The sequence below is a fragment of the Anolis carolinensis genome, chromosome 1 (assembly GCF_035594765.1).
Source record: "Anolis carolinensis isolate JA03-04 chromosome 1, rAnoCar3.1.pri, whole genome shotgun sequence".
Taxonomy (NCBI): Eukaryota; Metazoa; Chordata; class Lepidosauria; order Squamata; family Dactyloidae; genus Anolis; species Anolis carolinensis.
Window position 1 is genome coordinate 34,240,608 of NC_085841.1, and position 26,930 is coordinate 34,267,537.

General features: G+C 38.8%; 1 long non-coding RNA gene across 1 annotated transcript in view; it reads left to right on the forward strand.

Annotated features, from left to right (window-relative positions):
• The first annotated feature begins 8,406 nt into the window (after nt 1-8,406).
• The window catches only part of LOC134296675 (uncharacterized), a 33,591-nt gene continuing 15,067 nt past the window's right edge, over nt 8,407-26,930 (forward strand). The window contains exons 1-3 of the long non-coding RNA XR_010003495.1: nt 8,407-8,840; nt 15,614-15,691; nt 23,650-23,791. This is a non-coding gene — a long non-coding RNA (uncharacterized LOC134296675). The remainder of the gene's footprint in view (nt 8,841-15,613; nt 15,692-23,649; nt 23,792-26,930) is intronic.

Sequence of the window (26,930 nt, forward strand, 5' to 3'; positions counted from 1 at the left end):
GTACTGAAAGTGAGGTGACTCCTGGCTGTTCAAGGACTTCTAAGCTTTTTTGAAGGGTAAAGTGGGTTAATCCCATTTAGCCTCATGTTAAGGAAAGCTGGAGAATACGCTAGAACAGTGGTTCTCAACCTACGGGTCCCCAGATATTTTGGCCTTCAACTCCCAGAAATCCTAACAGCTGGTAAACTGGCTGGGATTTCTGGGAATTGTAGACCAAAACATCTGGGGGACCACAGGGTGAGAACCACTGCTCTAGAGCTTAACCAAAACTCTGGAGTAGCCCTTCAGTTTGGGCACAGTGTGGACCAAACAACTAGGTTCAATGCAGGACAGTTAACTGTTCATATGGACTATTGCCATTAACCCCTTTTCTCTACACTCATGGAAAAGGGGATGGAGTGAATCCTTGTTGGATTTGCTGCTGATGCCTGGCCAGTGGCCACAGAGCTCTATGAGAGCTCCCAGCCATCAGATACTCCATGGTGACATCAGCGGAGGTGCATAAATGACCAGGTTGTGGGAGAGGAATTGTTCTTCCCCTTCACCCTGGTCACATGAGTGCCTTTACTGATGTCAGCACAAACTATCCATGATGACTAAAAGCTCTTTCAGAGCTCTGCAGCAACAATAATAATAATAATAATAATAATAATAATAATAATAATAATAATAATAATAATAATAGCCAAACAATAAAGTGTCACCAGCCAGAGGCCTATAAATATCTGGGCATATTACAGCTGGACAACATCAAGCATGAACATGTGAAAACTGTGGTCAGCAAAGAATACACACAAAGGGTCAGAAAAAATCTCAAAAGGAAGCTCAATGGAGGCAACACCATCAAGGCCATAAACACCTGGGCCATATCTGTCATAAGATATACTGCTGGCATCATAAACTGGACACAGATGGAACTGGACAATTTGGACAGAAAAACAAGAAAACTCATGACCATTCATCATTCACTGCACCCTCGCAGTGATGTTGACCGGCTATATCTGCCTAGAAGATCAGGGGGCAGAGGACTCTTACAAGTCAAACAAGCAGTCAAAGAAGAAGAACATGCCCTGGCAGAATATGTAAAGCAAAGGGAAGAACCTGCTTTGATTGAAGTCAAAAATCAGAAACTCCTCAAAGCACAGCAGACAAAAAAACCAGTACAAGAAAGCCACATTACAAACTAGAGCTGACAGCTGGCACAACAAAACATTGCATGGGAAGTTCCTTGACAAAATTGAAGGAAAAGCTGATAAGGAGAAGACCTGGCTCTGGCTCACGAATGGGACCCTGAAGAAGGAGACAGAAGGCCTGATCCTTGCAGCCCAGGAGCAAGCCATCAGAACAAATGCAATTAAGGCCAAGATTGAAAAATCAGCTGTTGACCCAAAATGCAGACTGTGCAAGGAAACCGACGAAACCATTGATCATATCCTCAGCTGCTGTAAGAAAATTGCACAGACAGACTACAAACAGAGGCACAACTATGTGGCCCAAATGATTCATTGGAACTTATGCCTCAAGTACCAACTGCCAGCAGCAAAGAACTGGTGGGATCACAAACCTGCAAAAGTATTGGAAAATGAGCACGCAAAGATACTATGGGACTTCCGAATCCAGACTGACAAAGTTCTGGAACACAACACACCAGACATCACAGTTGTGGAAAAGAAAAAGGTTTGAATCATTGATGTCGCCATCCCAGGTGACGGTCGCATTGACAAAAAACAACAGGAAAAACTCAGCCGCTATCAGGACCTCAAGATTGAACTTCAAAGACTCTGGCAGAAACCAGTGCAGGTGGTCCCGGTGGTGATGGGCACACTGGGTGCCGTGCCAAAAGATCTCAGCCGGCATTTGGAAACAATAGACATTGACAAAATTATGATCTGCCAACTGCAAAAGGCCACCCTGCTGGGATCTGCGCGCATCATCCGAAAATACATCAAACAGTCCTAGACACTTGGGAAGTGTTCGACTTGTGATTTTGTAATACGAAATCCAGCATATCTATCTTGTTTGCTGTGTCATAATAAAATAATAATAATAATAATAATAATAATAATAATAATAATAATAATAATAATAATAATAATAATTCTTATCTACCACTCCACATAGCTTGAGGCAAGTGGCAGCAGCAGTGGCAGCAACAGTATGGAAAGGTGACAGTCCAGCAATACCAAAACATGGGTGGATCATGTAGGCTCCGGCCTGCTAATGCCACAGTTTGGTGTGTATGTGTGTGGCCTCTCCCAAGTCCTTTAGGGCCAGATTTGAGGATTTTTGGTTTGGACTAGCCTGGCAATAAGCAGCCACTGTAAATGAGTCCAAGTTGAGTGAAATATCACAATGAAAATCCCTGCTAAATAAAAGTTGCAGAGTGCCCCTTGCAAGTCTTGATTCTATTACATTACCTAAGCACAATTGCAGGATGGAAGGTGAGAAAAAGGAATAGAGAATGAGATATGTATAGTTAAGACTACAGAGCTAGGCTCTTAGTTGCAAAGCAGGACACGAAGGTGGGAGGAAAATACATGCAATTTACTCCTTAAGACAGTCAGCTTCATGTTAAGATCCTGTATTTCTGGCATACCCTTAGTCCTAGGCAAGCATTTGCATTTTCTGATGGACACAGCCTATCCTTCACACAGCTAATAAGGAACACTATGACCCAATTTTCAACTCCGGAAATCTACATTACCTGATCTGAGTCTTCATTCATAAACTTACAATTGTGCTGAGTGCACTAAAATTATGTCCATAACATTCATGTACCTCAGCTATTTGACCCAAAACAATTCAAAAGTAGACATCATATTAAAGAATGAGATCAGTAAAGAGGTGTAGTATGAGTAATACTATGGCTTCAATTGTAATACCAAATAACGCATGCAAACCATGATAATAACAAGTCCAAAATATTAAACTTAAAGCTGAGATTCCATGCAGTGGTAGGCAATACACTTAAATGGTAATTAGATTAGATTTCTAAACTGAAAGTGGGCAAATTTTCCTCTGGACAGAAACTCCTATTAATTGTAGCCAGCAATAGAGAAGAATGATTAATAAATCATAGAAATTATCACACTGATTTTTAACAACATTCTCTGGCAGAGATAATAAATTGTACAAAACTAGATTCCAATAGACAGATAATCTAATATGAGCATGCTGAAGAGAAATACCCATTCACTTCCAAATGTCAGAAGCATCTCTGATGATGATGATATTGATTTCTGAAAAGAAAGGGTTGTTGTGAACATAGAGGATTTTTAGTACTTGTACATATAATTTCATTGCTCATACTTCCAAACGAACTCCTCGGGATATTATTAATTATTGTGACCATAGTATATACTAATCAAACATTAAGACTTTCAAGAAAAAAAGAATCATGAATGTTAAAATCCTCAGAGAAAAGCAAAACACCAGATAAATTAAGATCAATTTTACTAATAAAAAGAATAAATATCTATGTGCAGGTGTCTAATTAGATTCATAAAATGTACCAAACATTATTAAATGTTCTAATATTTTAAAGCATTTCACTGAATCAGGTCAGGAATTGGAACAAAACATTCTGTTAGCAATGCCTTTATTCAGATTCAGTTTGAAGAAAGGCAGAAAAATGCTAGTTTGCAAATTTCGTTTTAGATGTTTAGTAGGCCCTTTCCCACTACAGACTGAGCATCTCTTATTCAGAATTCTGAAATTCAAAATACTCCAAAATTTAAAATTGTCCTCATGGGTGGCTAAGATAGTGACACCTTTGCATTTTGATGGTTCATTGCGCAAAAACTTTATTTCATGCATAAAATTATTAAAAACATTATAAACAATTGCAATATGTGTATAAGATGAGTATAAAAAATTAATGAATTTCATGTTTAGACTTGCACCTCCATGATATCTTATTATGTATGTCTATGCAAATACAGGCATTCCAAAATCTAGAAAATTCCAAAATGGGAAACACTTTTGGCCCTAAGCATTTTGAGTAAGACATACTCAACTTGAATACATTTATTGCATTATAATTCCATTTTAACTGCCATGGTTCTATCCGATGGATCTCGGATGGATGGAATTGTAGTTCATAGAAGAATGTTTCATATTCACACCAAATTACAAATCCTAGGGCTCTGTAGGAAGACAATGATGGCGAAAAGTCATAAAGTGACTGTAAGGTTTAAATGAGAGAACAGTTTGTTTATAGACAGAAAATGTTGTAAGTTCCTAGTGATTTCAAGCTAAATTAAACATATACAAAATATTCTGAGGCATGCTCTAAAACATCTTGACCTGTTCTGCTGATATAACAGCCAGAACATCAGGACACAAAGAACAAGTGCAATATACACAGCTTCAAAGTAAGGCTTAGTTCTTATTGGAAAGTTTATTTGTATGTCAGAAGACTTTTCCAACATTCCAGCAGAGTTGTGTCATTACAGTTCATAGCAGCTACATACTGGTTTGAGCACCATTAATATCAAACCTCTTTATTGGTGCAATTGTAGCAATTTGCTACAAATTCTGCATGCCCCCATAATCCTGCCTTCCCACACCTTATTTTTTATTTATATTTTAGTACAATTTGTACTAAATTTGTACAATTTGTAGTATTTCAGCATTTACAAATGCTGTTGCCTTGGATAGATCCTCAGTCAGACTCACTCCACATTACCACTGCTGCCCAGTAGCCCATTATATTTAGTCTGATTCCTCAGCAAATGTGGGAGACCCTTCTAATAACACTGCTACCATCAGCATAGCCTCCTCCCTCATAGAACTATGAACTCCAACCATCTTGGAAATGATTGCCAAAAAGACAAACTAATCACTCTTAAACTTTTCCTAGAAGCCAAGAAGACTTAGCCGAGACTGCCATGCTTTGTACATATCAGACAAGGCAGAAGTGCTGCTGGTCAGTAGGGAAATAAACCCCCAAGCTTATTGGGATCACAGCTTCTTCTGGACACGGTTACTCTCCTTTTAAAAGATTCAGTTCACAGTTTGGTAGTGTTCCTCTACCCAGTGCTGCTCTTGGAAAACCAACATGTGTCCAAGGAGAGCCTTTTCATCTTCAATTGAGGTGTCTGCTGCATCATTTCTTGGGGAAGATAGATCTGGCCACATGTTCTCTATGCCTTTGAAAGGTTTTGGGAAGCTGCCGCTCTGTTAGGGATTCCTTTTCTTCAGAAGAGGAAGGGGAGCAGGAAAGTGTTCATGAATCTGAGGGGGAGTTGGAATCTGAGGAGGAGATTTTGCAAGTAACCACATTTCAGGAGAGGTGAAAGGAAACAGAGCAGAGATCAGCTAGAATAGCTGCCAGAAATGCAGCTGAGTAATTGGGAACTGCCCTAGCAGCTGTGTGGGGACTCAGGGCTATAAAGCAGAATCAGGTGCAGCCAGCTCTTGCTGGTAACAAACTGACTTTAATGCCTAAGCCTTCGCTCCCCTTGTGCCTGCTTCGAGTCTCCATCTGGGAAACTGCTCCTTCAAAATAAGGATTTATTGCTGTTTCTTTGTCTGAAGTAAGACTGCTACTTGGTTTGTGAATTTATCAGAGACTTAAGAACTGTGTTTGCCCTAAGACTACTTTGCTTTCTTTTGCATTATACCACTGAGTGTGCTGTTCTTTATGTGTTGCTGAAGTAAAGCAGTTTTCATTTACTTACCACATTGGTTTAAGGCTGTTCTGGAAAGACAAAACAGGACAAGTTCATGTAAAATGCAGTAGCCCGACTGGTGTCAGGTATGCATTTAAAAAAACCATATAGCACCAGTTTTGCATGTGCTTCCAATTTGCCTCTGAGCAAACTTCAAAGTGCTGGTGTTGCCCAATAAAGCCCTAAACATGAGGCTAGAGCAGGCATGGGCAAACTTTGGCCCTCCAGGTGTTTTGGACTTCATCTCACAGAAATCCCAGACAGCTTACCAGCTGTTAGGAATTGTGGGAATTGAAATCCAAAACACATGGAGGGCCAAAGTTTGCCCATGCCTGGGCTAGAGATCTGAAAGTCATGCCTCCTCCTATACAAACCTGCCAGAAATTTGAGATCTTCATCCCTTTTAAGCTTCAGGCAGGCATCCAAAACAACACTGCTCCACATGGCATTAAGTATTTGAAATTGCTGTTTTAACTGTTTCAAAACTGGATCCTGGAATTGTTTTTAGGCTGCTTTTGGGAGTTTGTAAAGAGTATTTTAATGTGTTTTTAATCTTTGCACAGTTTTAATTAGTTTGTATTTGTTCATTGCTTCAGGAGTCTTTGTGGGCTGGGAAGCGATATAGAAATACTTTAAATAAATAAGTAAGTAAATCATGAGAAAACATGACACTGAGAAAAGACAATGATGCTTTGGAAGGTAGAAGGCAGTAGGAAAAGAGGAAGACTAAATAAATAGGAAAATGCTTGGAAAAAAATCATAATTGAGATTGAAAATATTTTGGGGAGGTGCATATGGTTGAAATATTGCTAAAATTCAGTGGCAAATCACTGTAAGAACAGCCTAAGGGAAGACAAGAATTAGAATAGGGAGGTGGCACAGTGTATAGTGACACAAAGTTCCCGCCCCCTTCCCCCAAAAAGGAAAGAATTCTTGTTTATTGGAAACATGACAAAGCATAGACGACACTGCCCTCTCTCCTGTTGGCTGGGTTTTGCCTTTTCTGTCATCAGAATGTGAAGGTGGAGACACAGCTATTTATTTCCAGATGAAAGTACCCTAGGGAGTATCGGGGGCATTTTTTACTTCAAAATGTATCATACATAAAATGTGTCATAAAAAAAAAATCAGAGAGGGTATGGTAGGAGGCAGGTCCCTGAGATCCCAGAGGAGTCAATAGCTCAACCGGTGTAGTTGAACACTAAGTAGGTAAATCTGAATCTGCAATTTAGAAGAGGAAGAAGGAGAGAAGAAGAACAGAAACGGGAAATAAAACTGTGAGAAACCAGCATTTATGGACTTATAGAAAGAGCTCTGGTTAGAAATGTGAGCTAATTTTTTTCCTTCATTTCCTTTGTGTTATCGTTTTGTTTTGACTGTTCGTCTACACAAAACGAATGATGACATTTTCATAGGAAACGAGAGGCAACAAGAAAATGAATGCTGTGCAGTCGTTGTGCTTGCTTTTGTTTTCCTTTCATTTCTGCCCTGTAACAATAAGAAGACAGAGGGCTGCTTTCCCATTACAGCTGAGTAACTGTGTACCAATAGATATTAATAATAATATCTATTTATTTATCTATCTATCTATTAACAATGATAGCTATTCTGGGAATCTAAGCTGAGCCTGGGCGAGGAATGCCTCCGCATTACATCTGATGTGTGGAAATGGGTGTTAATAATGATATCTATATATCTATATCTATTAATAAAGATAGCTACTCTGGGAATCTAAGCTAACCCCGGGAGAGGAATGCCTCCACATTACATCTGATGTGTGCCAATGGGTGTTAGTAATATCTATCTATCTATCTATCTATCTATCTATCTATCTATCTATACAATATCTTAATAACGATAGCTACCCTGAGAATCTAAGCTGAGCCAGGGAGAGGAATGCCTCCGCATTATATCTAATGTGTACCAATGGGTGTTAGTAATAATATCAGTAAATATATATTTATAGCAATAGTTAGTTACTCTGGGAATTTAAGCTGAGCCTGGCAGTGGAATGCCTCCGCATTACATCTGATGTGTGCCAATGGGTGTTAGTAATAATATCTATCTATCTATCTATCTATCTATCTATCTATCTATCTATCTATCTATCTTAATAACGATAGCTACCCTGGGAATCTAAGCTGAGCCTGGGAGAGGAATGCCTCCACATTATATCGGATGTGTGCCAATGGGTGTTAATAATAATAATATTATTAATAACAGTAGTACTCTGGGGAAGATCCAAACATTTTAAAAGTTGGTGAGCTAAAAGCGATTGAAATGCCCTCCATGTGTGGTGATATCCACCCCTCTAGCCCAAAAACTAAGTGGGGGGGGGGGGGGGGAGAGCCTCGGAAGCCCTCCCATTGCTGCCAATGGAACAAAATTTTTTGTGCTTTTTCGTTAGCCAGACAAAAATTCATGTCATATTGGCAGCCCATTTTCATTAGCAGGAACCAAATACGAAAATGAGATGACATGAATGAAACTACACAAAGCGAACAGCAATTCCATACAAAAGCACAACACTAGTTCTGGGAAGGTGGCAACGAGAGATAAGCTGCCTTGAGTCCTCTTCAGAGTAGAGAAAGGTGGGGTAGAAAAAGAGCAAATAAATAAATAAATAAATACTGGTAAGTGATAGAAAGATATAGAGAAATTGGCTGCTTTGCTTTCTTTTCCAGCTTATGTGGGTATGCAGCTTCCAAAAATTGACTCTCATGCTTCATAGCTAATAAGTCCTTCAATAGGAAAAAACTTCTTCACCCAGAATCTATTCCAGTTTCCTGTTATTCAGAATAGGATATGATATTACTTTGGAATATATGCTCTTCATCTTGCTTTTTGAAATGACTATCATAGGCATCCTCCCAAAATCCTACTGCTCCCTCATGATGTAGAAGTGACCCAAGCAGGGAAAGCTTTGAGTGGGTACAAATGAAACATTGCATATCCATCACCAAGGACCTTGACGCTCCTTCCTCTTGGCACGTTTCTCCTTTAAGCCCTCCATTCGTGCCTCTTCGACCGCCTTCCACCTGGAAACCGATGTCCTCATTGCGGGAGAACATGCAGATCAAGAATAGGTCTCTTCAGTCACCTGCGGACACACACCCAAGACACCGGAAACGGAGGACCATCAGCCTCGACCTACGAGGGAACGCCTAAGTAAGTACCAAGGACCAATTTAGCTGCGTAAGGGGGGGCAGGTGTCCATCACCTAAGGCCAGCCACCAGTAATCTAATTTTCCAGGTTGAACTTATGAAATAGGTTTAATTTGCATTCATTGAGGAACTATCCTCACTAAGTTCAAGTTCAACTTAGTCATGGTCCTTCAAAGCACTCATGGTACTGCAAACATGGACTCTAAATTCAGCCCATCTTTGATAAATTCTGAATGTACAGTGGTTGTAATTTTGTGTGTACGATATTTCAGCTGTGATGCAGAATACTGCAGGAAAAAGCTGGGATTATGAGGAAAGCAAAAATAAAAGTTTTTGTTATTGCTCTGTACCTTCAAATCATTTCTGACTCCTGGCAACCTTAAGGTGACCCTATCATTGGGTTTTCTTTGCAAGATGTCCCAAGATTAGGCCTTTCTTTTCCACAGAATGCTGTTGTAAAATTGTATTTACAATTATCTCTCTCCCTGATATTCCACATGAAACAGTAATGTGTTAAATCTTAATTTCCCCAGCCTTTTTTGTTTCTACTACCATATAAACTGACACAGGTTAGATCAAGCAGAGGCTTAAATAAATTCAGAATCAGTCCTTAAAGCAATAAAACCAAACCTAAAATAATATTGTTTAAACAGATTAAGTAAAGTTACAAGGATTTGAAAATCTGATTAACAAACGTGTAATGAGTACTATGAAGAAAAATGGGACTCACCAAATGAGGACCTTTGCTTAATTGCAAATAGAGAACAATAACAAGAGCAAATACCTTCTGTCTTATGCCTTCAGCTTTGTCATACAACGAATATACAACGAATATAAAGCAAGAATTTAATGAGGGGTTTATCTGCTGACTGTTGTATCTTGGAGATTTGCACAAGTTAAAAGAGTAAATGCAATAAGAGCAAGAGACCCAACAAAATCCTAATACTGTACTTAAAAAAATACAAAACACCGTCACATCGTTGTTCATAAATAGACTATTGACTTTTTCTGGGTTAAAGAGCTCATGCAGTGATTAAGTTTGGGAGGCATAATTGTTCTTGTCATGCAAACTCTGCTTGCAGTCAATATCTTTTTATCATATACATTTTTAATCACATATTAATAAACAAGGAGGTATGTTTTATTGATGGTTGGATTAGATTATTGACCAACTCAACAACTTTGTACACCAATTCAGAAAATATAAACAAGGTCAACATGTAAAGATAGGATGAAGTAAATCAAAAATGGAGAATGTGCTTTTCCTCAGGTCTTTGTGTGATTTATTTATTTCTTTTCTATTTAGCAGTTCAATACGGTAAACAATTTCAAGTCTTTGATATAACCCCCCTTCTTTTCCCACATAGGCAGTTTTCATTGCGCAGTAAAGCCTAAGAGTAAACGAGGAATAACTCAGATTGGAACCACCTTTAAAAGGAGGCTACGGTGTCCTGTTAAAAGACCTGGAAGCAGAATAATATTATTTCTACATGGTAGACAAAAAACATTCCCTTTATAGTTCTCTTTTTCAAATATGCAGGCACACACATATGGATGTGTTCTCACACACGCACGCATGGATGTGTTCTCACACACTGGGAAGATTAACGTGCTAGGAAAGGAAGCCTGCTAACATTTCACATTATGTCTTTCCTTGTAATTTCTAGTGTCTTTATGCATAGACTACTTTCTAAGAGACCCTCCTCTATGCATGATGTTCTCCATACAGTTTAGAGCATTGATTTGCTAGTGTTCTGAACTGTATGGAGACTCTCTAAGGAGAGAAGGTGCTTTCCTTTTCATGAATGAATGTATCCAAATAACAGCAGAAACATAATGGGGCAGAATTGGGTGCTTTCTCTCTGATTTATAATACATTAGGGTTCAAGCAATAATGAAATCGTATTCAGAACAAAGTTCTGCTGCATCCCATAAATCTTAAGGTAAAGGTAAAGGTTTTCCCCTCACATTAAGTCCAGTCATGTCTGACTCTGGGGGTCGGTGCTCATCTCCATTTCTAAGCTGAAGAGCCGGCGTTGTCCGTAGACACCTCCAAGGTCATGTGACTGGCATGACTGCATGGAGCGCCAGTAAATCTTACTCCAAGATAAATGAGCACAGGACTCTTGCCTAGATGCCACACTTATTTGGTTTATTTTGATCTACATTTTAAAATTTAATTTTGCTCTAAAGCAGAATATTTCTGCATTAGAGCAAAATTTCTTTTGATGATGTGTATTATCCCTCCCCTTTTATATAAACCATAGACTGACAACACTTTTGGCTTGCTGAATTTGTCACATAGCCATAAAGTGAAAAATAAATTAAATATTTAATGTCATCAGTATGTTAATGGATATATAACCTTGTCTGTACTTCATAGGGCAGCTAATTGCCACCTATGTCATAGTTCCATTAAATATTTGAAAATAATTTTGACAAATATAATGACTTTTCAGGAAAATTACATATAAAAGTGATTTTATGTCCAAGGAAATGATGAATCTGTTATAATCAAGAGAGAGATGCAGGTAAACCACTTGACACTGTCTTCTCAGGTGGCTTTTAGGCAGGCCTTCATTGTAATACTTAAAAAGCAGAGATTTTTCCCTCTATTATCTTGCTAGTACTGCTATATAATGCGTGGGCCACCAGTCAAGGAGAACACTTAAGATCTTTATATACCAAGGAAAGAAAAGGCTTGGTGTACTGACCGAAGAAAGAACTACCAGTGTAGAAAGTTATTAAACATTACCTGTAGCCCAAGGGCACTGTAGACTTGAATGGGTGTCTTTAAAAAGGCAGATGTGTAGGAAAGAAATGTGTACTCCATTAATACCATGAAATACAATAAGAAGGGAACTCAAACATAAATGAAGAGCTGGATTACACTGTGGATTGCCACAATAAATATCCTTCTGACAGAAAACAAAAGGTGAAGCAGAAAGATATCCATGCCAGATGCAAGGAAGAAACCCACACATTGGACGAACTGTTCATCCTTGTTAGACTGTGATCCTTGTAATGCTGCCAAGTGCACTGAGAGAAACTGTGTTACAATTGCCAGTCGTATCAGCTAAAGCTACCTGGAGGCACCATTAACTGGTACATTTCTCCTTGCCAGAAGTTGTCAAAGTTTTTATTTGTTCTGTCCAAGACATGTCATTTTACTGCTTCATCACTTACATTGGGCTATAGATCTGCTACCCTACTACCCATGTTTGCATACGCTCTTTACTCTTCTATCAGAAATGAATGAATAAATAAAAAGAAAGGTAAGAAGTCTTTTGCCGGAGATAGATTGCAAAAAGGGCAGTTTATAAAGGAGCTTTAAAAATGTTTCAATTGTAAATTTGAGAAAGTGACACCAAAAGCAAAAATATACCTCTTATTCACACAGACGGCTAGTAGAATTGTCACAGAACATTGGCATGCCAGCAGAGAGATCTTTAAGTTGTCTAAATCTTTTGAAAGAGTATTATTGGGAAGTGAAATAAACTCATACCATTAGGTCAAAGACTTTAAAAAAATGATAAGCTGAACTTACAGTACTAAACTAAAAGGCTTGTGTGCAAATTAGGGACATTCAAGGCTGACCCAAGATATTTTCCAACAATTATATCCCCTTCACCTAAATCAAACTGCATAATTTTGTTAGGCTAAAATTAAAATTAATTTAAGTATATTATTTGGAATATGTAGCAAAATAATTTCCAGCATAAAAGATTTGTTTCTTCTAGTAAAAATACAAAGTTTCATCAATGTATAATGAAAGCACTGAAAATGTTGAGTTAATGTATAATAATATAATAATAAACTTTATTTTTATATCCCGCCCCATCTCCCCAAAGGGACTCGGGGCGGCTCACAACAGGGACAAGCCCAACAATGACACAACATATTTGACAAAAACTTAAAACATTTCAACAATAAACAAAATAATATAATGAACAATACATTAAAATCCAAGCAGATAAAATCAGAGTAATTAAAAATGAATCAGCAGGGAAAGGTTTCATAAAGTGCTATATCATGGACATAAGTAACAGTGGTAAAGTGCCATACAGTTTTGTAAACATAAAGAATTATTCTGATAACAACTCTACTGGGCCTATTCATTCAAATGCACTCTGGAACAGCCATGTTTTCAGTGTATTATAACTATACTGTAAGGAGCCCCTGGTGGCACAGCGGATTAACCCACTGAGCTGCTGAACTTGCTGAACAAAAGGTCAGCAGTTTGAATCCGGGGAGCGGAGTGAGCTCCCGCTTTTAGCCGCAGCTTCTGCCAACCTAGCAGTTCGAAAACTTAGTTCATTTTGAGAGAACCTAAAAGAAGCACCAATCCTCTCTACTCTCTCTGACGTGGAGCTGCATCTGGTCTTTCTGAATATCTAGGAGGAGAAATAGAAGCCGTGGTAGCCTTTCTCTGCTGAATGAATCTTTACTTATCCATAAGTCATATAAAAACTTATTATTCTGCCCCCCAAACCTGCCTTCAAATTGTACATGAGGTTGACTTATACATATGGTATATTGATGTTAGATATGTTGCTCCACTTTCATAGAGAGATTGTGCTGCAATCACACAATAAACTAAACTGTTTTGAAGTGTTGAAATAATTCATGGAAGTGTATGTTTTTAACATGCAAGTGGACAGTTTCTATATTTTAATGTTCCATTGTATAAAACTATTTCTTGCATACATAAACTATTGAGTCAACAAGAAGACTAGTCCAGGATACATTCCATAAAATACCTTAGGCCCCTTCCACACAGCTGAATACAATCCCACACTATCTGCTTTGAACTGAACTATATAGCAGTGTAGACTCAAATAACCCAATTGAAAGCAGATATTGTGGGATTTTCTGCTTTGATACAATGTGCTATACGGCGTTGTGGAAGGGCCCTTGGTTCCATAGAAGGGTTTAGAACATGGAGGAATATTCACGCTTACAAACCACACCTTCCAATGTGCAGTAGTTCTCTAGAATGTTTGAAATAATTCTGATTTCTTCATAAAAGACATATAATATTCCAAGTCAATTTACAGTGCAAATTTGTTTAGTCAGGATTGTCAAGACAGAGCCAGCTAGGAGCATTTGGATTCAGCTCTATTTCAGGAGCTGTGGTGGCACAATGGGTTAAACCCTTGTGCCGGCTGACCTGAAGGTCGGCCATTCAAATCCATGAGAGGGGGTGAGTTCCCATCTGTCAGCTTCAGCTTCCCATGTGGGGACATGAGAGAAGCCTCCCACAGGATGGTAACACAGTGATGTCCCCTGGGCAACATCTTTGTAGACAGCTGATTCTCTCACACCAGAAGCAGCTGGTGTGCTGCTGACACAATAAAAAAAGCCAACCAAGTATCCAAACAGAGCTGAGTTGACACTTGGTCAACTGAAGCAGGGCTGCTGCAGCCAAATGCTCCCAACCTAGGAATGGTAGAATATAATTAGGATTGTCTTCATCTTGGCATAACTTTGTGCCAGCAATGTGGTTGGGTTCCTGGACTAAAGAAAATTTGATCTGACATAACTCAACCCTTCCTTTGTCCTTCCCATTCTCTGACCCTCTTTGGGCTTCTCTGCCAGCAAATGTTATCTAGCATGGCATTTGCACAGGCATATTCTTCTGTAAGCAGCTCTTTTACAGCAGCCAACAGAAGAAAGTTCTGCTAATAGTTCTTGTTTGCTGTTGGTTAGTTCCAACTAGATTAGACTCATTCAATCAATTCTGAAATGGTACATCTACACATAGATGGATCCTTATTAATGTATTTGGTCTACTGTAGTCAGGAGGACACACAATAGAATTTAAGTAAGCGAAGCCTGTAAAATGTTACAAACCAAATTGTTTGTGTGTTTCATTGAATGTCTTAATTACTCTACTTGGATTATGTGTTGTTGCGGTTACTCTAACTACCCATGAAATCTTTACTTTAACAGCAGTGGAGGATTTTGGTGTGATAAATCTTTGAAGCTTTTCTCATATGTATTTTCTCCTTCCTTTTCCCAGATCTTGTCTTAACTGATTATGTGACTGAATGTACAACATGACACCTAGACCTTCAAATTCATGATACAGTAATCATGACACTTTTTTTTGCATAGAACACAGATTTTTCCAGTATCTGACTGCAAAATTATTTTTATTTTTAAAGGTCTTAATCCATGTTCCTCATCTAAGAGATGCAAATTTACATTACGATGAAACTAACAAATCTTTACTGCATTTGTAGACGCTAGAACATTTTGCTTTCATTAAATGTTGAATATATAACAAGGTTCACCCTGCAAAAAGGGGAGGAACAAACCTTTATTTTCATCTGTAGAAAGCCCTTAATGTGACAACTGTCCCTGTCCTGTCACCTGTTTTAAAGCTAACAAATGCATGACATATAATACAAGATTTATAAATTTTAAAAATCCACCCCTTTTAAGTAACATTCTTTAAATCTTACTTTCTGACAGTCCTACTATTTGCTCAGTAACTGTAATAGGCGTATTTTCCAGAAAATACTGAATAAAAACTGACAAGCTATCAGGGGAATCTGAATGCATAATTGATAGAGGCATAAATTAATATGATTAGGCCTTTATTGGGAACCATTGCTGCCAAAGCTACAAAAGGGGCATGGAATAAAACATGGCTATGTTCTCAGTGCTGATAGGCATCAATATGTAATGCATATTATCTCTAGCCTTCTCATGTAGCCTGCTTATGACAGCACTCAACCTAATTGAAATTTTTATCTTTCTGTTGCATACAGACAGTTCTGAATAGCCCCTTGCATAGAAACAGAGGGGAGGAAAGCTAAATGACCCAAAATGAAACTTGCTCTGTAGTGGTATGTATCCTAAGAAATCACTTTTAAAAACTGTTTCTCAGTTTTATGGATCTTTTTTTAAAGGAATAATGGGATCCAAAAATACCTAGGTTTGCCTTATCCTGGTCAAATTGTTATGTTTTTGTGTTAAAAATACACAAAGAAGTCAACAATTTCTTCATATAATCACATTTCTTTTTATAACCTGATACTTTAATTGCTCTTTGGTCATTACTGTCTCTGAAGGGCTTAGACAGAGGTTTTTTTAAGAGCATATGTTTGGACCAAAAAAAAGGGCAGTAATAAAGCTGATAGAGGTGCAGATGGAAAATGGAGGGAAACTATATATTAGAGATGGTTCATTGGAAAAGAAATATACAGCAGCATGTACAAGTAACATATACAGCAGCATGATGCAGTAACATCACGAGCATACCATAAGGCAGAATCTTTTGAGCATATTCAAAGAAAATAGTGAATCAAGAAAACCACCAGAGACATGTGTGGTGCTGGAGAAGAGTTCCATGGATATCATAGGATGCTAAAATGACAAATGAATGGGTCTTAGAGCAAATCAAGCCTAAACTCTCACTAGCAGTGAAGATCATTGAACTGAGACTGGTGTACTTTCATTTACATTTAGACATACCATGAAAAGACACAACTTATTGCAAAAGACAATAAAGCTTTGAAAAGTGGAAGAAAAAGAGACAGTTTGTACTACAGATGGATTAACTTAAGCAAGGAAACTGCAGCCCTAGGTTTACAGGACATGAACAAGGCTCATCTACACAGTCATCTAAATGTGGAGCTGGTGTGGAGCACTGCTGCTTCAAACTCACCTCAGGGCCATCAAAGTTGTTTACATGCTCTGACCTCAAACTGTGGTAGCAGTGGAGGCGAAGTCTACTTCAGCTTTTCTGGATGGCCACTCTTATCTGGGCTGTGCTTTGTTTCTATGGAAGCCAGCCACAGAGCTCCAGAGAGCTCTTGACACAACTTACTGGGCACCTTTGTAGTCTGCGGAAAAGAGCCTGTGGATGTGTGCAAAAGTACTTGGCGGTAACTGGGAACAATCTAGAACTCTATGGCCAGCACCTGCAAACAACAAAGATAAGTTCCATCTCCTTTTCCATTCACTGCAGAGTACAGGAAAGAGGGGATGGTAACATTGACCCATGTGGAAAGTGGACTGGTTTAAATTAGAATCAGTCCAGCTGTCAAACCATATGTGCAGGGCTGCACCCTGGGGAAACTCAGGAGCATCCCTCCAACTTCAATTAGGTAAAGGGTAGGGTTTCCCCTGACATTAAGTCTAGTCGTGTTCAACTCTGGGGGTTGGTGCTCATCTCCATTTCTAAGCTGAAGAACCGGCATTGTCCATAGACAGGACACCTCCAAGGTCATGTGGTCGGCATGACTGCATGGAATGCCGTTACCTTCCTGCCAGACCGGTACCTATTGATCTACTCACATTTACATATTTTCAAACTGCTAGGTTGGCAGAGGCTGGCGCAAACAGTAGGAGTGCACCTCCTCCTCGTATTTGAACTGCTGACCTTTCGATCAGCAAGTTCAGCAGCTCAGTGGTTTAACCCACTGTGCCACTGGGGGCTCTGATCAACTTCAATTAATGCGAGGTAAAACTGAGCAAAGAATCAGTCTTCTCTATCGGAAACTAAATCATATTTATATCTCCCCATTACGTGGAAGATGAATCCTATATTATCTCACATATAGTTTCGCATTTTCTAAATGCTAACATTTTAAAGGTTAAATAACTGTTTTCATTAAAGTGCAGAAAATCATTAACAAACAAACTTCAAAATACATAGATCCTAGAATTAGAGAACTTCATGATTCTGATGTAAAAAAGTGAATGGCAGCTGCATTGCAATGCACATGACTTCTGTTTTTTTAATTTACCATTTTTCAATATTTTAAGCTTTAATATCATAATCATAAATTGCAGTTCATCATAAATTCAAAAAGGCCACATATGTTTTGAAATGTCTTTGAGGCATGTTGACTATTCCACAGAACAGTATAAACTGCACCTGTAATTTTTCACCTATTTGTATATTCCACAGCATGCAGAACATTCTCATTTGCATTGTACACCTGCTCTCGACAGGTAAAAATTTAATGTAGAGGATAAAAAAATATGCATTTCTTTTGTGTTGCCACCAGAAAGGTCAAGGCAATTTTATAGATTTTTAAAGAAAGTTACTGTTGATATTTGGGAGAGAGCCATTGAGAGCAAATAATCCATAAGAACTTTTACTGTAAATCTGTAAAGAACCTGCTTATCCTTTGAAACAAACTCTCTCTCTCTCTCTCTCTCTCTCTCTCTCTCTCTCTCTCTCTCTATATATATATATATATATATATATATATATATATATATATATATAGTTTTTAATGCAATTATAATCCAATGTGCAGTTGTTATGAGTTCAGAGTACCCAAGTTGGAATTTAGTGAAAACTATTGCAACATGTATGGTAACATACATTACACATATTTAATAATTTGTTCCTACAAGATTTCTCAGCAATCTCAGCAAGATTTCTCCCTGAAGTATACCTCCTACAGTATATCCCCTTTCAACCACCAATGTGTTTACTTCTCTTCCTGCTTCAAGTTCCATTTACTATTTTTACTGGACAAGGGAAAGAAGTGGATAGATATGTTGGTAAAATAGCAACAGCTCACATTGCTGCCTTAGTATTGTCCAATTGCCTGCAGGGAAAGAGAGGTAGTGTTCATCTGCTGGTAAAACATGATTGCTTTAGGGCTAGTTCTGCCATGGGTTCAACATATGAAATGTTCCTGTGCCATCCTGCAGGGTCAGTGAGCAGTATGTATGATAGTAGCCTTCCAGAAATCATAATCTTAGAGCAAACTGTGATGCACATGACAGCGACTGTTAGATGTGATTATCTTAGGAGAAAATGCTGACCAAAGCTTATTTGGTATAACACCATATTGTTCCTTTGGGCAATTGCCCCTGGTTTCTTTAGATTTCAGCTGAACAGAGACAAAACTACATGAAACCAGGTCAAATGAATCTCCTTATTGAATCATACCAGTATAACATATTTAGTAATTACTGCAAACAAAAGTGTATACAGAATGATTTATAGTTACTCTATAGATTAGAGATCATCCTTCTGCTTTAAAGGTGATGATCAGTCTTTCCTCCCTAAAAGCAGACAAACTAGATATATCAGTTCTCAGAAATCCAATACTGAAAGCACTTGTAGTCATACCTGAGATTTTGAACTATGCTTCCTATTTTGTACTAATTATCTTTCACAAATGTTCATCAGAACATTTATGTGTATATGTATTATTGTTGTGTAAGTGGCTGTGTACATGTGGTTGCACCTTCAAGATGCCTTTCGACTATGATGACCCATGGATTTCACAGAGTTTTCTTAGACAAAAAAGCCTTGGGTCCCTTTCAGACAGACTCATAATGCAGGACGAAGTAGTGGGTTTTAAAAAACGTGGTACCTGAAAGCAAGTCCAAAACATGGAGCTGTCAGTCCCAGCAAAAAGTCCCCTGATGTCCTGAAAGGTTTGTTTCTAGCAGATTTTAGAAACCCACAAAATGGACACAGAACATCCATCAGAAGTTTTCTTTTAATTTTTTTTAATTGACTCTCTGAGATATACTGGACCTCATAAGTGATATACAAATGTGCACACAAGCAGATTTCGTGTCATTATCTCTCCTCACCCTCCTGATGCCTTTATGTTTCCCTCTTAAGTCCTGCTTCCTTTTGGGATCACTTGCCTGCCATGCTGGTGCCCGCTGTGTAAATTCAAGCTTTGATTCATTTCATAAATATAAGAATAAAGGAATGGTTACAGAGAGTTATCATAAGAATTGCTTTCCATTTGTTCTTCCATTTAGCCACCTGTGTGTCCATGGTTTAATCTGTTTACAGCCCTCATCAGCTGTTTTGGGATTTTAAAATGTGCTGGTGTAGTGCACACCAGTGTATCACAACAAAGTTTCATGTTTTTTGTGAATGCAGGGATGTACAGTGATGCAAATATGCACTTTTTTTTAGCCGATCTTGGGTTTTAAGCGCACATTTTTAACCCGTGTTTTTTAGCCGATGATGCAATTCAGCACACATTTTTGGTAAGCGTTATATAGCCACTTTTATCCCAGTTTCTCTCAAATATTAGGGCCTGTGTGAAGGGCCCTCAGAGGTGGTTTATCAGTTCCTTAATCTGTAATATAGTCTACAGCACCTGTCATTTGTCAGTGCTTTCCCATCCAAGTACTAACCATGCTTAACTTACTAGATCAAATGGAATCCTGTGCTTTTAGGGCATTTGGGCTCTTTTGCTTCAAGTATAGCCATTATCAAGTTATGATGAATTAAATCACCTAGATATTGGTTAGTTCGTTATCGTCCAAACTATTTCTTGCCCAGCAGTTTGAACAATGGATGTTGTAGCCTTGTCAATTTTAATCACAAACGAGCACATTTATTCTTTTTCTATCATCTTGTCTTCACTCTGGTGCATATGCCATCTTACCATATGGTCAGTTAGAAAATATTCATCTTGAAAATATGCACTGGACCTCATACACATACATGTGGAGATCCCAATGTACACACAAGCAGATTTCTTATCTATCTCTTCACCAATCTTCATAATTTTTGACAGCCCGATCAGCTGTTTCAGGCTTTAAAAACCCATGTGTTGGAGCAGTCCACACACGGGGATGGAAAGGAAGTCAAATGTCTTGCACGACTGCAGGGATAGAGCCATATGAAGGTGCCCATTTTGAGGGCAGAATCGGGTTTTAAGTGTATCTTTTAAATATGTGCTTTTCAGCTGTTAACCCAATTCCACCCCCACGTTCCCCAAATGTCTTTTAGTCACCACCATCCTTTTAATATTGGTTATTTCCAGGTTTTACTGCATGTGTAGAAGGCCCTGAGAACTTGACATTCCCAGACAGTTGTATAGGGCAACCTTCAAGTGAACTGCCTTTAATCCTTGTTGCTCCAAGCAATTTTCTCTCCAGTTTTAAATGGTTAAACACTTGGCAAGTAATATTCAGTAATTCATCATATATAGATATACCATTTTTAAATGTGGTAAAGTCTGAAATGGGAAGTGGCAGCTGTGACATCAAGAAACAGATATAGCTTTGTAGGCCTCACCTAGTATTTCCAGAAAATTACCTTTTCTGCCATGCACTATAGAATCTGACAAAAAGTATACTTCTTTGGTAATACTGGAATCAGTCAAAATCTGCAAGTTAAATGCATACCCTTAGGTTTGTTGGGAGGGGAAAAATCTCCTTCTCAGTGTTAATATTTTCATTCCATAGAGCCTGCTGGGAAATTTCAACATTGTGACAAATCCATAATAGCAAAGTGAAAGATTTTACATGTTAGTAAAATACTCTGCAAGAAGCTTTGCTTTTGCAAAGACCATTTATCATTTATGGAAAGTTGCTGAGTAAATCCTTTTGACTTTGCACCATCACATTCATCCTTGTTCCAACTAATGTAATTCAAACATAGTATTGATATTTCTCCCCAGATATTGGGGGAGGAGGAGGGGAGGGCCCATCTAAAGCTGGTGTCACACTGTGTTTGATGCAACTGAGTTTCATACTTGTCTCCTTATAGGAGTATGCAGAAGGTGTACTTAGCCGTATTGATCTTTGAGGAAATGTGGACAAGGTAGATAATGTGAAACTTTCATTGCCATTACTGACTCTTGCACAGCCTCTGGAATTTTTTTTTTGAGTTATTTAATGAGATTTGATGCAGTACTTTTGTTGTGATACCAGAAGAGAATCTACTGAGTCAAAGTGGTACAGCCAAGCCACTTTCTGTTGAGCTGCATATTGCAGACAATAAAATTGCTTCAAACATTATGTAGAATAAGATTTTTCTGGTAATTTGTTTCTAAAATAGTATATGGAAATGAGTTAAAATATACGAGGATAACATTGTTCCCCCACAGAATTCACACAGAGGGCATATTGTGCAATAGAACATGGAAAGTCCCCTCTTCTGGTTTGGAATCACCATACACCGATTGTTGTTAATCCCATCAAATCAGCTTTGACCCATGGTGACACTATGAACAATAAATCTCCATGATACCTTGTCATTAATAGCCTTGCTTAGGTGTTACAAACTCAGAGCTATGAGTTCCTTGCTTGAGTCATTCCACCTGTAGTACAGTTTCTCTTTCTTCTTTCTGGCTTCCACTTTACTAAGCATGTTCTTATTTTCAATGACTTGTGTTATCTCATAATATATCCAAAGTACCAGAGTCGTAGTTATCTTGACCTTTAGTCAGAGTTCAGACTTGATTTGCTCTAGGACTCTATTCATTTACTGAGATCCCTGCAATAACAAAAACAACAACAACAACAACAATTTATATCCCACCTCCTCTCCCCAAAGGGACTTGGGAAGCTCACAACACAAAAACAATATACATAATATCAAACAAAAGGCTGTAAATCAAAAACAAAACACAATAACTTAAGGATAAAACAATTAACCTAGTTAAACATAGTTAAAACAGCTTGTGGTTATTAGACCAGTCAGTGTAAAAATCACAGAACTGAACCCTGTGGGACTTCATAAGCCAATGGCCAGGGATACAAGCAGGTATTTCCCCAGCACCACCTTCTGGGTCCAGCCTTCCGGGAATGAGCAGAGCCACTGTAGAACAGTGCCTCCAAGTCCCATCCCAGCGAGTCAACCCAAAAAAATATAATGGTTGATGGTATCGAAAGCCACTGAGAGATCCAGGAGAACCAACAGGGACACACTCCCCCTGTCTAGTTCTTTGCAGAGGTCATTCACCAAGGCGACCAAAGCTGTCTCTGTTCCATAACCAGGCCTAAACCTGGAATGAGATGGAGCCAGATAATTGGCTTCATCCAAGAAATCCTGGAGTTGTGTAGTAGCGATCATCCGCTCAAGAACCTTGCCCAGAAAAGGAAGGTTAGAAATAGGCTGATAGTTGTTTAATGACAATGGATCCAGGGGTGGTTTTTTCTTTCTTTCAGAAATGGTCTAATTATGCTATTTTAAGGTTGGTTGGAAATTGTCCCTGTACCAGGGAAGCATTTACACTTTAGGGGATTTAAACAGGGATAAGCAAAGTCAGGAGAACCTCTGAATAAAGTGCATCAGCATACCTCAGTGTAAAGCACACTGCATGACAAAACCAGTTAAGGATGGGTGCTCTGGTGATCCGTACATGCACATTGTGGCAGGGAGCAGAGAAAGAAAAAACCCTGATTCTTCCACAGCCATAAACCCACAGACACTGCAGATTCTGGAACCAGTTTGAGGTTAATCTTTATGGTGCACATAAGAACCATCCAGGCCTCGAATGGGTTCCAGGACTTCACATGTAACCATTCCTGGTGAACTGTTTCCTTCTCTGCTGGTTTTACCCTGATCTAGATGGCCAGTGGCCCTATCTATACTGCCATATAATATAGTGTGGAACTGGATTTCTGATTTTTTCAGATATTGGAATATTTGTATTTGCATATATGCACATAATGTGACATCTTGGAGATGGAGCCCAAGTCTAAAAATGGCTTTTATTTATGTTTAATTAATACCTTATACACATAGTCTAATTGCTATTTGGGAGCAATCCAAAAGTGAGCCTTTTTAAATTTTAATTTTAAAAAAATGTGTAAAGAACGTTTGTGTAAACTTAACCATCATAAAGTAAAGGTGTCATCTCAGCCATCCATATGAAGAATTTTGAAGTATTTCTGGTTTTAGAATTCCAGATAAGAGATGCTCAACATGTAGTGGCTTAATTAGTTACAGGGAGCATTTTTATGGGCTTTGTGTTTTTTACCTTATGCTTTTAAAAAACATTTTATATTAGGGGTGTTCTAATATGGCGATTGATTAATTGTGTGTTTTTTTCTAATATCCCATTGTTTTTAGACTTTAGAAGCTGATCTGGCTCCCATTCCAGGAGAAATGTGGCATGTAAATGAGATAAACAAAGTACATTTATGCACCTATCACTAGTAGCTACTTTTACCAAAAGGAGAGTTTCTTCTGGCTTTCAAGCCCCAACTGAGTGGTGAGTGAAAATGGATTTGGGAGATTGAGAATTGCGTGAGGGAAAGTCAATCACACACCAATCTCTGTATGGGCATCACAAGTGTAGCATCACAAGAATGAGGACTCATTCTTTACCCTGTGATGTCTACTTCTGCACTTAAAAGATATTGAATGTGGGCCTTACAGTTTCATGTCTTTGCCCTTTTCAAGTATTCTGCCTGAACAACCAGATGCACTAATTCAGTTCCTGACCATTGTAACTTTCATTCTCCTTGACATTATTACAGGTGAGGTGGTTTTAACATGGATGAACAGCTCTTGAAGAACTCCTATAATGTATTTGGTATGAGCAGCCTTTCCTCCAGCATGTGTTCATGTTCAGCGTGTTCTTCACATTTATTTATTGTCAACAACCATATTTATAGTGACTATTAAAAGGAGGGGAAAACCTTCCCTACCAATAAATGTTTGGCTTCCCCTCTGTCCTTTTTATGATATCTCAGTGAAGTGATGGAATGATCTTTCCTCCTGCAGTTGTCTTGTTGTTATTTATTTTGTTCCACAAGGCAATTCCCTCCAGAGTGCTTTAAGATATTAGATTTTCCAAATATCCCTTGCAAAGCAACTATGTAATCTCTATCTAATCTAATTTCTAATCTGTATGCTTCTCTTTGATTTGTTGCTTGTTAGCTACATAGTGGACAAAAACACAGTGAAAGGAACAAGGATGAGTTTGTTCAACAGAATTCTTCTCTCAATGGGATACCAAGGAAAAGAAACAGGTCTAGAAACCATCAACCATATCATACAGGGCTAGAATCAGTGATCTATCCCTGGTCACCCATAGAACTGGCCAGCTCCTATCAGACGACATTGTGCTGGCTCCATGGGTGGAGGGCGGAACTGGTATGCCATGGATGCCGCAGATACTGAGGCAACACAGGAGGCTTCCCATGTTGCCATAATCTATGGGGAAAGCTGCACGCTCCACGCACGCTCATGCTTCCCCCAATGTGATCGCCCTCCCAGTGATGTGGGCGATGCAGGCAATGAGAATTTCCCATGTCTCACGGTGAAGCAGAGCACTGCCACCTCCTGCCACTTCTAGCAAAAAGTTTAAAAGAGTTTCCTGACTACTAAAACAAAGAGGCCTGTGTCACATTAAAGACTATAAAGATTATAGAATGAGATAGAAACAGATCTATAGCATTGTTATCCAGAATTTCAGTTTTATATCTGTTGAGAATGCCTTGATTGTGTATGCCTTCATGACAAGGAGTTGAACTGGATGGCCCTTGTGGTCTCTTCCATCTATATGATTTTATAGGCCCTTCCACACAGCCATATAACCCAGAATATCAAGGCAGACAATCCACAATATCTACTTTGAACTGGATTATTAGTCCACAGTGCCATATAATCCAGTTCAATGTGGATTTTATACAGCTATGTGGAAGGGGCCTATCAGGTATGTAGCCGGGAGGGGGGGGGCTTGAGGGGCTTCACCCCCTCCCCCGAAATTCTCAGGGTGGTTCACGAGAAGGCCTTACTGGTACTGTTATGTTTATTCATATCATGATCTGATCACCATGCTCAATATATCCCATATGCATGGGAGTATTGGGATAACGATACAAAAGGTTTGCTAGGGCAGATCCTCTCTCACTCAGACTCAGCCCCCCACCCCAACCTCCAAATCAAAATCCTGGCTATGGGCCTGGGGCCTATGAGTCTATATCCGGGATGTAGATATATCCAGTACAGGTGCCCTCTGCTTTTTGACGAGCCACTATTGTTGATTATTCTAAATTATAAACAGAACTCACACATTTGATGCACAATCAGATCTTTCGTTATTTTTGTACATTGTTTTTATGACAATGCTTTTTCCTCTCTTAATTGACTTGGCTCCATCTTTTTCATTCAGCCTACATTCAGTTGTTCATGGTGCATTTTGGATTGAGGGCAGTGCATCCCTCATACAGCATTTTACAGTATATGTGTTTATAATAGAGTACTTATATTTATGCTTCTATGATATGTTACATTGCAATATAATTGTGTGTGTTTATATACCATACTATATCATACTAGGAGAGGGGGGGGGAAGAGAGAGAAACTGAGGCAATGTCTATGCTAGCCACTACCAGTTAAAGCGGAGCCCATAGACACACACCATCCCAAATCCACAGTGGCAGTGGGTCAAAGGTAGAAGGAGGGGGCTGATCTCATCTTTTTTCTTATCAGGTCAGCACCTCTGCTGATGTCTACATGGGGCATCTGCAACAGCCAGAAGCTCATGCAGATGGTAAGGTGATAGCAAGGCCCCATGTGGACAGCAAACAAGTCCAAATTGGACCCAATTGTACTGTTCACGTTGCCCCAAAGCTTCAGGGTTGCTCCGAAGTGACAGGCAAAGTCTGGAGCATGCCCTGACTTTTCTTAACATGGGACTAAAATGGATAAACCCAGTTTACCCTTTGATACCTCCTGAAAGTTCAGGAATGTCATGGGGACAGGTAAACATGAACTCACAATGAGTATGGTTATATTGCCTGTGCAAAGTGTGTATGTGTGTATAAAAGAAAAAAGTTTCAAAAAATTTTCTTTAAATATTCTGTATAGCATTCTTTGATTAGGGATCAGAGCACTGCCAAAAAGTGGAAATGGTTGGCATTAGGGATGTACGCGATATATGTTTTCTTCGTGCTTTTGTTTTGTGTTGACCATTTGTCTACATGAAACGAATAACGACATTTTCATAAGAAAATGAGAGGAGACACGAAAATGAAAGCCACACATTTATCATGCTTGCTTTCATTTTCCTTTCATTTTGGCCACGTAACAATAAGCAGGTACTGACAGAGGGCTGCTTTCCCATTACAGCTGATGTGTACCAATGGGTGTTAATAATAATATTAATATTAATAACAATAGTTACTCTGGGACCCTAAGCTGAGTCTGAGAGTGGTCTGCTTCCCCATGACAGCTGATGTGTGCCAATGGGTGCTAATAATAACATTAATATTAAGAACAATAGTTACTCTGGGACCCTGAGCTGGGTCTGAGAGAGGTCTGTTTCCCCATGACAGGGTGTTAATAATAATATTCATATTAATAGCAATAGTACTCTGGGGAAGACCCAAATGTTTTAAAAG